Genomic DNA, 11403 nt, shown 5'->3' with positions numbered 1-11403 from the left:
ATATTAAATCTTGTGCTAGTCAAACCTTGTTTGGCCCTAAAACAAATTGGATACAAGTCTGTTCACATCTAAGTGTGTTGGCTAAAAACCAAGTCAACTTAACATTATTTTTGGGCTAATTTATAGCCTACTTTCATCTGGATCTAGTGGATAGAGCTTATACCCTTTTCGGACAAGACTTTGCACCAAGCTTGATACTTATAAGGTCTACTCGGATACTTTCTGAGGCTTGGACTCATAAATCTACATATTGACTATCTACATATTAAATCTTGTGCCTTTTTGACAAATTTTGGCCTTGTTTTTGGACCCTCTCTCAAAAAGGCCCTGAGCTCGCACGTTTCTTGGCTAAAAATTACTACTCTGGAGTTTAAGAGATGAAATTATCCATTCCTATGCCTGGCTATAACTCATAGCTTATTGATTCAAATCAAGCAACATACCTTAGCCTTGTGTAGTCACTTCACGAAATATCTAGCGGGTGTAAGAGAACAAATCGAAATCAGAAACCTCCTGGATTTCCACGCCTGGCACTCTTTCTCACCTTGGGCAGTGAAACTCATCTCAGAGTAAGTTTGTACCCCAAAGTCCAAGCTTGTTAGCTCACGTCACTAAGGCAATATTGTAAGAGTTTATGTGGACAAATCAGAAAAGTCCTCAAGTGAGGGCAATTTTCTACGCTTGGCTCCAAAACACTTAATTTGAACTTGTTTTTTTTTTAAATTGAGTATAGGGCTATGCCTACAAAAGCTTGTACTATTGATGCACCAAGTTTGGTCTTGTTTTGACAACTTTGGTTTAGTGGATATGTTTAACACGTTCTTCCCTGACTTGGCTTAAATCAGTGGATTTGTGGCTAGATCCCTATAAGCTAATCTCATTGAGGAAAAGATCCTCATATCTTGAGATGACAAGGAAAACATATATTTTTAGCACTCTATGAAGGTAGCCCCCCCAGTGAACTAGTGCTTTGAAAAGTTCTTAGTTTTTCATGACCAAAATAAGATTTTCAAGCCAAAAAAGTTAGCGATCTTGGTTTTGGAATATCCTGAGTCAAATTAAGAACAAGCACATTCCCCAAAGTGAAGACTCCCAAGATTGCTATTTTTAGTAGGTCGTGCTTTTCGGCCAAAATTGAACAATTTTGTATTTCCAGTGTTAGGATTTCTTTCCACGAATGGAGCACATGAATGGTGTGATTGTAGATCCATTGTTTTCGCGTATAAGGAATTTGCTCGAGACTATCCAATTTAGAATACTGTAATTGATTCGCGGATCTTATGCATTTGAGCTAAGAGGAACACCTTGTTAGTTGATTGCTATCAGCAAACTACTTCGGATCAAGGTTGGAAAAAGAATCTTATGCACTAGTTGTGTTGCATCCTTGGAATTACAGAGCGTGTTGAATTTGTCACTATCACTTTCGGGGATATTCCCGAGACTGGTATACAAGAAAATACTTTGCTAAACTAAGGGCAACTCCTTTCTAAGATTTCAATCCATTTATAAACTTGATTAACCGATTGCCTTTCTCTTTTGATGAGATTAAAACTTGGAGAAGCGAAGACCTTGGTTACTTTGAAGAAACTGAAAATCAAGTGAAAGAGAAGTAATTTCTCACTTTTTCAGCGAAAAAGGACCTACTATCAAGAAAGTCTATTTAATGAAAGGCCCCTCCGAGTTTAGACTCATTTGGGGATTATTTATATGCCCTTGCATAAAGGAAGAATCTTAGGAAGCTCTTATTTTGGTGGTTCGAATAGAGCTTCTTCTTGCTTTCATAGCTGGCAGTGGAACTGAATCTGTCAGACGACCTAATAACGTTGGGTTGAGAATGGAGTCAAGTAGTGAGTCTCACCACATTGATTTTGAGCAAAGAGTCTTTGTTTTAAGATATTATGCCAGAAGCAATAACTACCGTTTCTAAGAAAGAAGCTGTGATGTCTAATTGTAATACCAACCCCTTTATTAGATCTTCTACTAGTGGAGAATTGGCTACACAAACTCTTAGTGATTGGGCTATAAAATCTTTGGGGACCTAAAAATTTTTAAAAGCTAATCTTGCATGAGTACACATCTCTGATGAACATAGCAGCTTCAATAAGGGGTAAGTATACTAATTCTTTAACAAGAAGAGCCCCACTCTCTTGATATGCATGTTGTGGACATCACATTAAGGCCAAGTGTTTGAATAGAATTTATAAGGATGCCCCATCAATGGTGGACAAAAACCCTATTCCATTGAATAGATGGTGCAATGGGGTTGTGGTATTGAGAATTTGCCCAAAGACCACCCCTATCGTACTACTCTACCTGCGTGAGTAGTGGACCTTGTGACCTACTATGGCTTTAAATATTTTTTGTGTCTCACAAAAAGGTCAAATATTGATTCTATCCTCATCTTGGTTAATGATGTGTTGACACGAGAACACAAGCTAAGTTTGCTAAAGGAAAAAGTGGCAAAACCGCTGACCTCGAATCTAGCACTTCTAAAAGTGCAAAAAGAAGAGATAAACATGAAAAGAAGATTATCCAAATTGGAAAAGGAGATGAGAAAGTCAAAATCTTGGATGGAATTGATTCTTCTGTTGGATCTCTACCTTCGATCCATATGATGAAGAAAAATTATGCTTCACAAACGAAAGCAACATAAGGTAGTCTTGCGAGCGAGCACTGCATATAGTGAGCACAATATCCTAACCCTATAAAAGAAAAGAAGCACCTTGTGGTAGCTCAAGGGTTGGTTAGGAAAACTTAACAAAAGATAGAGGGAGTACTGGGACCAATAAAGACACTACTGCCTAATATATCAGCATCTTTATCTACCATACTAGAGGGTTGGTTAGGCAAACTCAACAAGAGATAGAGGGAGTAATAGGACCAATAAAGACATCGATGCCTAATATATCAACACCTTTACCTACCATACTAGAGTCCGACCATGAAGTATTGATTGCGCGTGACTCTGAGACGATCTACTGGCAAGGGAGATGATGAAAATAAGGACTTTGTTGGTGATGATGAGTTGATTTTCATTTTAATGAGACAAAAGAAACATCTCCTCCTAGAAAGGTTAAATTTTTTCCTTCTTATTTTTTGAATAGATGGAAGATCTAAACCCAAAATGCTTTGGTAATATATGACTCCTGCATCTCTGCCTTGATCTAAAGTTCCATATATTAATGCCACTTCACTTCTAGGATCTTACAAAAATGGACTCGACCTTCATTCCCTGTCGGGCTCTTTGGGGACTCTTTCTTGATATCTAGGGAGTGAAAGTGAAAAGTAAAACATGCTAGAGAAACTTTAACCTTTTATAGCAAGATCTACATGATTTCCCAAGGAAGCCCAGGTGCACAAAAGAGGTAATCACCCTAGGTATTTAGAATTGTTGTAGACTATATTTATCTACTCCAGTCACCACTCTCCTAGGTTAAGTTTTACAAGGCAAACCTTTGATGTGGAATGATGTACGTGATTGGTTAGGAGGTCGGCTCAGTGCCAAATACAAAGAGTTTGATAATGATTGACGAGAGTATTCAAAAAGTTCCAATTAACAAGCTTGGTGAACATTGATACTATGAAGGTGAAGATATAAATGCAATCATTCCCATCTGATTATAAGGGATATTTAATTCTTGCCATCCTCCTTGATGGTGGAGTGACTATAGCAACTAACATGCTCTTGAACCCACTCTCTAGAAATTAGGCCTTAATAGGCTATGGTGGTTTAAATCTCTTCATTACGTATACAGAGAGATAGAGTAAGAAGAGATTGAGTTTAGAGAGAGAAGAACAATGGCCACATAATTTGCATGACTAAATAAAGATTGATTGTTGATATGTGACCTCCACCAAGTACATGCTTTTTATAGGCGTAAGGCCTTATCTTTTTATAGGCGTAAGGCCTTATCTTTTGACTTAATTAAAACCTAGACTAAGTCTCCCTAAGGAAACTTGCTACACACTTGCACAATACCTTGATTATCTTCAACAATAAAATCTTTGGTCTTATACTTCAAATCTTTGGTCTTTTACTTCAAAAAATAATTCTTTTCCTTATGATTCTTCTTACCACAAAATCTACATCCATCACCACAAAATCTACATCCATTATTGATGCAAATCCCCATAGGATCGATGTTCTAATGCCTAGGGAGGATTGATACAATGCTAGATACACATATGTTCTAACAAGCGATACATATCTAGATACATTAGAGATCTAATACCCATAGGATTGATACAAATCCTAGTTAAAGCTTTCCTGTCAAATGTTAGGCCAAGAGGTCCTAGTAGCAAGAGTAGCCTAAAAAGCCCAGCCACAAAATTGGCCTCTTTTGCTAAGGCCTCCGCTTTATCATCTTCTTCTTGATTATCTTCAACAATCAGCTTTGGTCTTTTACTCTTCAAAAAGCAGTTCTTTTCCTTATGATTCTTCTTACCACAAAATCCATATCCATTACTGGTTTTGTTGGTGAAGCCCTTGGAGAAATTTCTAGTGCTGGTGTAGTCCCTCTGCTTCTTCTTCATGAAGTAAGCCCCCCCTTTATCGCCGAAGATAGATCAGATGGAGCTGGAGCTTCTTTGCTTGATCTTTCTTTCCTCCTCTCAGAGAGAAGCTTCAATATCCACCAGTTTTAATATTGGTAGATTTGTAAGAGTGGTAATAATGTTACCATACGCTTCATCTAGAACACTTTTGAGTAAGAGTACAATTGTGACGTCTTTATCTATGGCATATTTGATACCTACTACCAATCGTGTTTACATGCTTTTCATTGAATTTAAATGTAAGAGGAGAGAGTCCCCCGGTTTCATTTTTAGCTCAAAAAACTTGGAGCATTGTACCAAGCCAAAGATTTGATACCATGTATGAGAAAGTAATGTGTGGTATACAAGAGAACACTCACAAGAAGTAAGATCTTTTACATCACAAAACTATAAAACTCAAATTGCACAATAATGGAGATAGAGAACACTCACAAGAAGTAAGATCTTTACATCATAAAACTTTAAAACTCAAATTACACATTAATAGAGATAGAGAAGAATATATATTACTAAAGTGATACAATAGATGGTAAATCCCTACACCCATGTGATCTTTTGAAGGGAGCTTCAATAGAGAAGAATATGTATTATTGAAGTAATACAATAGATGACAAATCCCTACACCCATGTGATCTTGTGAAGGGAGCTTCAATGGGCTGATCTGGAATAACTAAGATGGAGGCTAGTAAGGAGTAAACTCACACTAAGTGACTAATGAATTATGTGGAGAAGGGGTTGGCTATGTATCTATATAAGCATGTATATGGCGTAGGGTAACTCTGATGGTCCGCGGGCATAGTCGGTGGTGTCATCGTCCGCAATGTAGACTCGGTCCATAAAGATGCACTACACATTATATAGCAATATCCCTACCTCCCATGGCCATCCGGGCTCACATTGGTGGGCCATGTTTGGGCCTAAAATGTCAGGACAAGGTGTCTAAGAGTAAAGTCTACCTACTCCATGTGTGGACCATTGTGAGATAATGGTCTAGTGTAGCAGTATGTAGCCTACTTGGTAGTATGTCAAATGTAATCCATGTCATCTCTAAACCATCTGGCCTTATAGGCCACCTTCCTATGTGAGTATGAGGATGCTGAACACCCTGGCTACTCCTCATAATGGGGGCCGTTCAAACATGAGCTAATTAATGCCTGGATATAATACAATATGAGGGTAGAGCATTGATATCCAACACCCCCTACTAATGTCCACCCAAAGGTGAACTACCTCTATGGTCCGATACCGAGTCGATGAAGATGTCACTCCATTTGATCCCTGCTAAGAGATTTTGTGACAATGTTTGCACAACTCTCTATTGTTAGGAAGTAGACCATCTTGACCTCCTTGAACATGATGAGTTCACACATAAAGTGATAATAAATCTTAATGTGTTTTGTACAAGCATGAAACGTAAGATTCCAAGCAATGTCCATGCAACTCTAGTTATCACATTGTAGCATTGTAGGCTGCTTTTGCACCACTCCCATATCTTTTAGAATCCTCCTTAGTCACAATGCCTCACATGATACAAAGTATACAGCTTTTGTGCGCTCAACCTTTATCAATGGAGTGCAACTATGGGCTATGTCTTATTGATCCAAGAAATGCATCCCAAACCAAGAGAAAAATAATACCCAGTTATTGAGCACCTAGTGTCAGAGTCACTTGCCCAATCCGAGTCACACAAGCCACTAAGGGTCTTTCTTTGCAGCATAGGTGATGTATTTTTGATGTATCACAACACCCACATATCTTCTTTCCAATGATTCTCCCAAGAGTCATTGGAGAACCTGGTGAAAACACCAACAACAAAACTCATGTCTAGTCTAGTACTACACAAGAAGATAACACTACCAAAACAACCAGTTTCTTATATAAGGTCTCATCTAGAAGGTCTGAGGTGTCTTAAAAATAGATGGCTTCAGATCAACCTCCCTTGGGGTAGCCAACTACCTTACATTTAGTCAATCTAAATGCCTTAAGTATCTCACTTATATATTTCTGCTGAGAGATGAAAATGTTATTATCTAGATTTTTTCAAACCTCAATTAATAATACATGAGCTGAAGATCTATTATCTTAAACTCTACACTAAGCGTATGTTGTGTTTGAGAGATCTTTTAGTGGTGATCCTCTGTTAAGATGGGGTCATCTACATAGAGAACATGACCATATACTTCCCCTGCTCACAAAAGACATATAAATTTGCATTTGAAGGGCTGTGTAATAAGAGAAAAATACTCACAAAGTAAGTGTCAATCCTCTAGTACCATGCTTGCGGGGCTTGATTTAGCTTGTGGCTTCTCCATACAAGCATGAAGCACACATCTAATAGGTTAGAAGACTCAACATCAAAAGCCATCCAAGTAAGTTTCTAGAGTGGGGGACTTTGGCGATGGCAAACTGGCCCAAAGTACAACCCATCACCTAGATAACTTAGCTTTATGCCATTTTTACATAGCATGTTGTTCTTTGGTGGTGGGGCAACCCTAGCCCAAAGTACAACCCATCACCTAGATAACCTAGCTTTATGCCTTTCTTACACAACATACTATTATTTTATGGCATCTTTCAACAAGTGCACGCATGAGGCACTCTTAATGGTTTATATCCAAGTACATGCATTGCACTTGGATAATTGCAATGTTGTCAGCAAGACAGCCACTTCTAAAATATTCAAGACTCAAGAAGCTGACAAATAGAGAAGAAACTCTTATGGTTGCTTATAAGGTTTGTGATGCACTTCATTGACACTGGTGGAATCTCTCTAGATTCTTAGCTTTTTCTTCTCTAACACGAGAACCAAACCCCTGACTTTGCAATTACTTGTATAGATTCAAGGACGGACCTACATCATGTAGGGAGAGATGTTAACCCAATTTATGGCAATTAACTAGGTGAAAGACTTTGATAGGCTCTACCAATAAATTTTTAGTGTAGTCGGAGTATTTACTTGTAACAAACACCAAAAGTTTTATTTAATTAGGTTACCTTGTATTATAATTTTTTTGCTCTAAATGTAATGTCTGCATCACAAGGAGCACAAATACATAGTTTAGACTAAGGCCGACTGCCCAAGTCTGGGTGCAAGCACTTAGTAAGTTGTATAAAAGATAACTTCTCTAATAATGGGAATGGACATTTTCCTTGTGTGAGGTTAGAGCTCGTGTGGTACATTATCTCTTGCCTTATCCTTTCTTACATGAGTGAGAGAGAGAGTGTGTGTGTGCCCTTGGCAGGTTATAGTCTCATATCACCATAACTTCTTGCTATGAGGGGTTTGTCCAAGGAGGTCCACATCCAACACCATGGGTGACAATGGTGGAAGATATTATAAGGGTTAGATACAACAAAAGTGGTTAGAGAGTCTCCTTTGGGAAGCTCTAACTGGGTAGCACCTATGACAAAGGTAAACTTTTTGTACATTGTTTTTGAAGCTACACTATGGAGAGGATACATTTCCCAGTGACCCATTACATTGTGTAAAAATGGGCCTAACTATGATGAATCCCTAGAATCATATAAGTATTGGTGGGGTCTATGCTCTTAGGCATTTGCTAGAGTGGTCCACCTCAGTTTACCTCTTGGGCTACAATGTTTACTTTGACTAGAGACTTTACACTTTAGGTAGTGTTAGGATTGTAACTAGAGATGAGAGTCATACCCTCATTACATTCTTGTCGATGCCAGCAATCCTTTGCTATATGTCCCATCTTACCACAATGATGGCACTTCATCTTAGCTCTTGCTTCTGGTTGTGATCCTAGTCATTTGTGGAAGAATCCTTGTTCTCCCATTGTAGGTGCAATTCTAGCTTTGATCCTTTGGTCTTCCTCCATGAGTGTCGCTTCTATGCCTTCAAGCGTTGGGTCGGGAAGATTCTTCAAGGTGGCTACACCACCAATGGCCAAACTCTTCATCTAGCATGCTTTTAAATAGGATGGCAATTACATTTTCTTCTATAAGGGAGCCAATACTAGCTAATTATTGCATGCTCTTCAATGGGATGGCCATGACATCTTCTTCTTCTATGGGGGAGCCAATACTAGCTAATTATTGCGTGCTCTTCATTTTATTGACATATGAGAGAAAAGAATCATTTAATTTCATGTCCAAACCAAAAAATGAATTTTAAGGTTGATTTTAGATCCCAAATAATTTTTCTAATTCATCCCATTCTCCTTTGGAGTTCTCCTCCGATGCAATGTGGTGTATAAAGGCATCACTTAGTCTCAATGCAATAATGGATATAGATTTTTCACCTCTACTCTTCCATCTAGTCATCTTGGCTCTGAACTCTGGACACTCCTCTCCCCCATTTAGAATGCTCCACATACTAGCTTTCATGAGTAGATACTTATTTTTTACTTGCCATGTGTGGAAGCCCTCACTCGCAGTGAACTTCTCCTCTACACTAATACGTAACACATACATGTCTTGTTATTCTCATGGTAGACCTTTACTTCTTTGATTTTTGAAGTGCTCAAAAAGGGCAATGCATGGTATGCACTTACTTTTGTTGAGATTTTTCCTTCACACCCTCTTCTTTTTTCTTCGGGGACTTAAAAGCAAAGTGGTCTGATACTTTGGTTTTGGTTTCTTGGGTTTCCCACCTTCGATGTCTTTAAAATTGCTCTCCCTCCCTCCCTCCCTCCCTCTCTCTCTCTCTCTCTCTCTCTCTCTCTCTCTCTCTCTCTCTCTCTCTCTCTCTCTCTCTCTCTCTCTCGTAATTTTCTTGAGAGCCTTGTGAGAACTCAAGCTATTTTTCTTTAAACTTGGAAGTATCATGAAAAATATGGACATGTTAAATTGCATTTTTCAAAGTCTTAAAGGATTTTGATTGTACATGCAAATGTTAAAGGTTCTAAACCCATGATAATCATATATACCCTTAAACTTAAGGATGCACTCCTTGTAAGAGGCAATGTATTGGTCTAGAGGTTTTATGGATATTTACATTCAGCCCAAAGTAGTCCAAGCACACTTGAATTTTTTTTTTAAGTTTTTATTTTATCCTTTCTTTCTCATAAAAAATTGGAGGTTTCAAATCCCTATAGTGCCTAGAAGTTGCTTCCATTAAAAGCACTTGTTTTACATTTTTAGGTCTAGAAATTGAGGCCCTAGGCATATGAGTGTCCTTAATTTGAAGTCCTCGTAAATTATTAATGGAATCCATTAAGTTCTTTTAGGAGGTGTAATGGTATACTCCAGACTCCTAAACTTTCTAGTAGGGATTGTAAAATTTTATGGGTTAGCTTAGAAAACCCAAGCTACTTATCCATTATCTCTCGTCTTCTTGGTCATGGAAGTGTACAGACTCTTCCATTTCTTGATCACACTCCCTGATGATGCTTCTCCCTAATTCTCCTTCTTCCTCAACCTTCACATGATCTTTTCCTCTCTTAATCCTAAATTGTTGCTCGCTATTTTTAACATTTCTAAATTTTCTTCCAGAATTCATCTGACTATTAAAATATCAAACATGTGCCCCTCTCTCTTGTGGGAAAGCTATTATTGCATAAAATAAAATGGAAATAGAGTGAAAATTATCAGGTTAAATAAAAACAGGGCACTTCCTAATTTTTTGTTGGGAAGCTTGTTGGAGGAAAGAAATGCTAATTTTGCAAAGAAGATGCTTCAAGCTACAATGCATAACATTTTCTTGGACTCAATCACAACAATTGAGGGCTAGTCGAGACTCATGACATGCTCCCGTTCCTTAAAGTCAATGTTAAGATGGCATAGTATTATAAGTTGACCTTTTTTAAATAAAATAATATTTCTTTAAAAGGTAGAAGCTAAGGTATGAACGCTTATAAATTCTTTACTATTTGATTCTTAAAATATTTTTAAAAATAAAAAGGATCATCGCTTGCTCCAAAAAAATGGTAGATGGAAGCTTTGAACTGGGAAAAATTAGTTCATTTGGGCTTCACCTTACATCATGGGATTCACCGATGAAATATTCAATATCTATCTTCTCTAGTAGGCATACAATACAACCTCTAAATCCTAATTATAATAATAAATAAGTTAAAAAATATTGAGCATAAACATGTATAAACCCTAGAAACATTAGATGGCTTCCTTCCTTCTTCACCACCAGTATGGCCAATATTCTGCATGTCTCTTTTCTTGATGGTACAAAAGGACTTTCTTCAAATTGTGCTATTTTTATATGGTAGAATACACCCCCTTGCCCAATGCTTGCCATGTGGCTGATTACTTTTCTAATGTATAAACCTTTATTAGGGCTTTCACCTTAATCCTTTAATTAATGCCTTTAGGCGTCCCCTTAACTCACATCGGCCACCCCAAGGATTGGCTTCGCCCTCTAGACTTCCAATTATGCACCCACCCCTAGGGGAATCTTTTAAGGCAAAAAGGCTCACTCCTCTCCTCTTATCCCTTAGTGTTATGGGCATGATTGAAAAAACGATCCTGATCCACAATCAAGGGAGAGATCTTTTGTTCACTCCTTTCCAACATCCATTGCCACCTTTGTGCAACTTTGGTGTGGGTCCATTTCTAAATGGGTTATGCCCTCTCATCACCTCACACATGTCTCTCTCATAAGAACATTGTCATGGATTAAGAACACTATCATGGATTAAGAAAATGATTAGTAAGAAGGTAGGCTCAAATTCCTAAAGGGCATTGTCCTTGCATTATGAGAGAACCCTGGGAATCTCTATAAGCTTGTTGCCGCACACTTTTAAAGTGGGAATTACAAAAATAACATAGTTTTTGGTTCCACAGAAGTGTGGATGAACAAATATGTAGTTAGTGAGTGGTAAGAGATTAATCAACTTTCTTTGAATATATGAAGCTTGTCAAGGTTTCATT

Source organism: Cibotium barometz, chromosome 62, assembly GCF_041138505.1.
Source record: "Cibotium barometz isolate CiBa-2024 chromosome 62, ASM4113850v1, whole genome shotgun sequence".
Taxonomy (NCBI): Eukaryota; Viridiplantae; Streptophyta; class Polypodiopsida; order Cyatheales; family Cibotiaceae; genus Cibotium; species Cibotium barometz.
Note: the sequence above shows the minus strand (reverse complement) of the source record.